Below are 6,436 nucleotides of genomic sequence, written 5' to 3'. Positions count from 1 at the left end.
GGGAGAAGACGACAGGCCTTAGAGAACCGGTCCACAACGACCAGGATGGTGGTATTCCCCTGAGAGAGGGGAAGGTCTGTTACAAAATCCACCGAGAGGGGGGACCATGGTCGTTGTGGAACGGGTAGGGGCTGTAACTTACCCCTGGGCAGATGTCGGGGCGCCTTACACTGGGCGCACACCGAGCAGGAGGAGACATAAACCCTCACATCCCTAGCCAAAGTAGGCCACCAGTATTTAGTGCTAAGGCAATGCACTGTCCGGCCAATACCCGGATGTCCAGAGGAGGGTGACGTGTGAGCCCTGTAGAGGAGTCGATCCCGAATCTCGAGCGGAACGTACCTCCGACCCTCAGGACATTGTGGAGGGCTGGGATCGGTACGCAACGCTCGCTCGATCTCGGCATCGACCTCCCACACCACCGGTGCCACAAGGCAAGACTCCGGTAGTATGGGAGTAGGCTCAACGGACCTCTCCTCCGTGTCATACCGCCGGGACAGTGCATCTGCCTTACCATTCTGGGACCCAGGGATGTACGTGATTTTAAATACGAACCTGGTGAGAAACATACTCCATCGAGCCTGGCGAGGGTTCAGTCTCCTCGCTGCCCGGATGTACTCCAGGTTCCGATGGTCAGTCAAAATGAGGAAAGGGTGTTGAGCCCCCTCAAGCCAATGCCTCCACACCTTAAGGGCTTGAACTACAGCTAACAGCTCCCTGTCCCCAACGTCATAGTTACGCTCCGCCGGGCTGAGCTTTTTGGAGTAAAAAGCACAGGGGCGGAGTTTAGGTGGCGAGCCGGACCGTTGAGAGAGAACGGCCCCTATACCAGCCTCAGACGCGTCCACCTCAACCTGAAATGGAATTGTGGGATCCGGATGCGCCAGCACCGGAGCCGACGTAAACAGGTCCTTCAGTCTCCCAAAGGCCCTGTCCGTATCAGCTGACCACTGCAGGCGCACCGGACCCCCCTTCAGAAGGGACGTGATGGGAGCTGCCACCTGTCCAAAACCCCGGATAAACCTCCGGTAGTAATTCGCAAAGCCCAAGAACTGCTGCACCTCTTTTACAGTGGTTGGAGTTTGCCAATTACGCACAGCGGACACACGATCCACCTCCATTCTCACCCTTGACGCGGCCAACCGATAACCCAAAAAGGAGACCGACTCCTGGAAAAACAGACATTTCTCTGCCTTGACATATAGGTCGTGCTCCAACAGCCTCCTCAATACACGTCGCACCAGGGTTATATGCTCGGCTCGGGTAGACGAGTACACCAGAATATCATCAATGTACACGACCACCCCTTGTCCCTGCATATCCCGGAAAATGTCATCTACGAAGGATTGGAAGACTGATGGAGCATTCATCAACCCATATGGCATGACAAGATACTCGAAATGACCTGACGTGGTACTAAACGCCGTTTTCCATTCATCGCCCTCCCTAATGCGCACCAAGTTATACGCGCTCCTGAGATCCAAATTTGTGAAAAACCGCGCCCCATGCAATGACTCCGTCATGGTCGCAATCAGAGGGAGTGGATAACTGTATTTCACAGTAATCTGATTGAGACCACGGTAATCAATGCACGGGCGCAACCCTCCATCTTTCTTTTTCACAAAAAAGAAACTCGAAGAGGCGGGGGAAATGGAAGGCCGAATGTATCCCTGTCTCAAAGATTCGGCTATGTAAGTCTCCATAGCTTTCCTCTCCTCTTGAGACAAAGGATACACATGGCTCCGTGGGAGCGCTGCTCCTGCCTGGAGATCAATCGCACAATCCCCCTGTCTATGGGGAGGCAACTGCGTCGCCCTAGTTTTGCTAAACACAAGAGCTAAATCCCCATATTCAGGCGGAATGTGCAGTGCGGGCACTTGGTTTGGACTTTCCACCGAAGTCGCCCCCACGGAAACACCCAGACATCGCCCCTCACACTGAGCAGACCACCCATCGAGAGCCCTCTGTTGCCACGAAATAGCAGGGTTATGGGTGCTTAACCAGGGAATCCCCAGCACCACTGGGTACGCAGGAGAGTCGATCAGATACAGCTGTATAGTCTCTTCATGACCCCCCTGCGCACACATCCTAAGTGGCGCTGTGACCTCCCTGATCAACCCCGACCCCAACGGGCGGCTATCTAAGGCATGTACGGGAAAAGGTTTGTCAACAGGTAGGAGAGGGATCCCTAACTCTAAACAAAACTTTCGATCAACAAAATTCCCAGCTGCGCCTGAATCTACTAGCGCCTTATGCTGGGAATGAGGTGCAACCTGTGGAAAACCAACAGGTATACAAAAGTGCGCAACAGAAAGCTCTGGGTAAGCGGGGCGTCTACTCACCTGGGAGGCCCCCCCAGTGCGTGGCCTGTTGTCCTCTCCCTCGGAGAACCCTCCCCAGCACCTGGCCGCAGTGTGCCCTCCACGACCGCACTTGGTGCAGGAGACAGGCCCCCTCGGGCTCTTCCTCCTCCGCTCTCTAGCACCAGCGCCCCCGAGCTCCATGGGGCACGGCTCGGAGGCGCTGGAGGGTGAAATGGACGGACCCCCCTCGGAACGTCCGCGGGTAGCTAGCAGGTTATCCAGCCTGATGGACATGTCGACCAACTGGTCGAACGAGAGGCTGGTGTCCCTACAGGCCAGCTCCCTACGGACGTCCTCGCGTAGACTACATCTGTAGTGATCGATGAGAGCCCGCTCATTCCACCCTGCATCCGCCGCTAGAGTACGGAATTCTAAGGCGAACTCCTGGGCACTCCTCCGCCGCTTTCCCCTCCGGGGGATGGTCAAACACCGCCCTGAAGCGGCGGGAGAACTCGTCGTAGGTGATGGTGTTCGCGTCGATCCTCCTCCACTCTGCGTTGGCCCATTCCAACGCCTTCCCGGAAAGGCAGGAGATCAGGGCGGACACGCTCTCATGTCCCGAGGGCGCCGGGTGCACGGTGGCCAGGTAAAGCTCCACCTGGAGAAGGAATCCCTGACACCCGGCCGCGGTCCCATCGTAGGCCCTCGGGAGCGAGAGTCGAACTCCTCTGGGTTCCGGAGCGGGAATGGGCTGACTTCCCGATGGGGCTGGCAGAGAGGATGGCGGTGTAGGAGTCCCCCAGCCTCGGATGGTGGTGATCACCTCCTGCAGTGCGGACCCCATCTGCAGGATCTGGTCACTCTGTTCACGGACCCTGTCCTCCAGCGTCGCCTGGGCTGCTGCGGCTCCTGCTGATTCCATTCTTATGGTGTGTGATTCTGTCATAAATGCTGTAGGTGGGTGTAGTGGTGGAATCAAGCGCAGGACACCGAAGTATAGTCCAAAAGACTTTAGTGGAATATCCAACAAGGAAAACAGAACAAACTTGCCCGAAGGCGAAACTACGCACGTAGGCGACAAACAAAAGGCGCACTACACAGGTGCGTAAAACGCTCCAACACAGTGGAGTAAAGCTCAACCGAGCGAATAAGGAAATCGACAAGCAAACATACGACAGGAACAATCACACACAAACACAGACACACCCAACGAGACTTAAATAGAACACTAATGAGTACTAACTAGACACAGGTGTACAACATCAAGACCAAACCAAACGAACATGAAACATAGATCGGTGGCAGCTAGTACTCCGGGGACGACGACCGCCGATGCCTGCCCGAACCAGGAGGAGGAGCAGCCTCGGCCGAAACCGTGACAATTTTGTTGTGTTAGTCTGAATCCAAAATTCATAATTTTTAATCGTACCCTATAATGACAAACTGAAAACATGTTTTGGGGATTTTTTTCAAATTGATTGAAAACGAAATACAGAAACATCTCATTTACATAAGTATTCACACCCCTGAGTCAATACAGTTTAGAATCACCGTTGGTCGCTATTACAGCAGTGAGTCTTTCTGGGTAAGTCTAAGAGCTTTGAACACCTGGATTGTACAATATTTGCACATTATTCTTTTTAAAATTCTTCAAGCTCTGTCAAGTTGGTTGTTGATCATTGCTAGACAGCCATTTTCAAGTCTTACGATTGATTTTCAAGCTGATTTAACTCAAAACTGTAACTAAGCCACTCAGGAACAGTCAATGTCGTAAGCAACTCCAGTGAATATTTGGCCTTGTGGTTTAGGTTATTGTCCTGTTGAAAGGTGAATTTGTCTCCCAGTGTTGGGTTAGGGTTAGTTGGAAAGCAGACGATAAGGTTTTCCTCTAGGATTTTGCCTGTACTTAACTATATTCCTTTTCTTTTTATCCTAAAAAACTCCCTAGTCCTTGCCCATGACAAGCATACCCATAACATGATGAAGCCACCACCATGCTTGAAAATATGAAGAGTGGTACTCAGTGATGTGTTGTGTTGGATTTGCCCCAATCATAATGCTTTGTATTCAGGACAATAGGTTCATTTCTTGCCACATTTTTCTGTTCACTCTATCATTTAGGTTAGTATTGTGGAGTAACTACAATGTTGTTTATCCATCCTCAGTTTTCTCCTATCACAGCCATTAAACTAACTGTTTTAAAGTCACCATTGGCCTCATGGGTGAAGTCTCTGAGCGGTTTCCTTTCTCTCTGGCAACAGAGTTAGGAAGGACGCCTGTATCTTTGTAGTGACTGGGTGTATTGATAGACCATCCAAAGTGTAATTAATAACTTCTCTATGCTGAAATGGATATTCAATGTCAGCTTTAAAAAAAAATTACCCATCTACCAATAGGTGCCCTTCTTTGCAAGGCATTGGAAAATCTTCCTGGTCTTTGTGGTTGAATCTGTTTGGAATTCACTGCTCGACTGAGGGAACTTACAGATAAATGTATGTGTGGGGTACAGAGGTGAGGTAGTCATTCAAAAATCATGTTAACCACTATTATTGTACGCAGAGTGAGTCCATGCAACTTATGCGACTTGTTAAGCACATTTTTACTCCTGAACTTATTTAGGCTTGCCATAACAAAGGGGTTGATTACTTATTGACTCAAGACATTTCAGTTTTTCATTCATTTGTAAAAAAATTGAAAAACATAATTCCACTTTGATATTACAGGGTATTGTATGTAGGCCAGTGACACAATCTCAATTTAATCCATTTTAAATTCAGGCTGTAAAACAACAACATTTGTAAAACGGCAAGGGGTGTGAATACTTTCTGAAGGCACTGTACATAGACATCTCTGTTGTTCAGGCAAGAGAGAAACCTGTTGGACTGATCCATGCAGTTCACCCCCTTAAAGGATCCACTGAACATTTTTAATAATGCTTCAACTGATGACCTCTACTTAAAGGGGAAGTGGTAAAAAAACGTGATTTTCTGTTGAAAAAGAATAATATATTTCCATACTATAAGGTCGAAATAACACTGAAATTGTGAAAATCATAATAATGGCTTTTTTGTGTAAGAAAAAACTGAATTTCAGCCTTTTGGCCCACATCATGACATCACAATGTGATCTGATTATAATAGACCAATTAATGTTCATCTGGGTAAGGGGGTGGGCTCTAGACTATCCTCTCAGCCAATTAGTGCTGTGTATGTAAATATCTCCACATTTGTTTCCTAACGCCAACACAATCAGACTGAGCATTTCAAGGGCCAAAGGAGGCTTAGGGAAATAAATGTAAAAAAATGTTTTGGAGTTATTTTCATTAAATAAACATAGTGATGTGTTACACATAGTGATTAAAAAACTAAATTACAAAGACTGCATGGGGGCTTTCATAAAAAGGCTTGCTTGCTTGAACAGCCAGTTAGGTCAGAATGAAACAAAGCTTTGGTGAATAAAACAACTTTATTGCAACAGCTTTAATAATAAGCATTATTTTGTAACTTTTTTTCTCTCAATTTGAGCCAGTGACAGCTATGAACATGCACAGCAACATCTTTATATGAAAGCTGCAGCTACTTAGACTGTGCTTGCCAAGATGTATTGCATTGCATGTTCCCACATAAGGAAATAAACAGTGTAAGAAAATATTATATAAATATTTAGCAGCTTGGAATAGAAAAATGACCAAATAAATAAAATTGAAGGGGATACAAATATACTGAACAAAAATATAAACGCAACATACAACAATTTCAACGATTTACAGTTCATATATGGAAATCCGTCAATTGAAATAAATTAATTAGGCCCGAATCTATAGAGTTCACATGACTGGGCAGGGGCACAGCCATGGTTGGGCCTGGGATGGCATAGGCCGACCCACTGGGGAGCCAGGCCCAGCCAATCAGAATGAGCTTTATTACAGACAGAAATACTTCTCAGTTTCAACAGCTGTCCGGGTGGCTGGTCTCAGACGGTCCCACAGGTGAAGAAGCCAGATGTGGAGGTCCTGGGCTGGCGTGGTTACACATGGTCTGCGATTGTGAGGCCTTGTTGGACTTACTGCCAAATTCTCTTATGGTAGAGAAATTAACATTCAATTCTCTGGCAACAGCTCTGGTGGACATTCC

The sequence above is a fragment of the Coregonus lavaretus genome (assembly GCF_964263955.1).
Source record: "Coregonus lavaretus genome assembly, chromosome: 23".
Lineage (NCBI taxonomy): Eukaryota > Metazoa > Chordata > Actinopteri > Salmoniformes > Salmonidae > Coregonus > Coregonus lavaretus.
Note: the sequence above shows the minus strand (reverse complement) of the source record.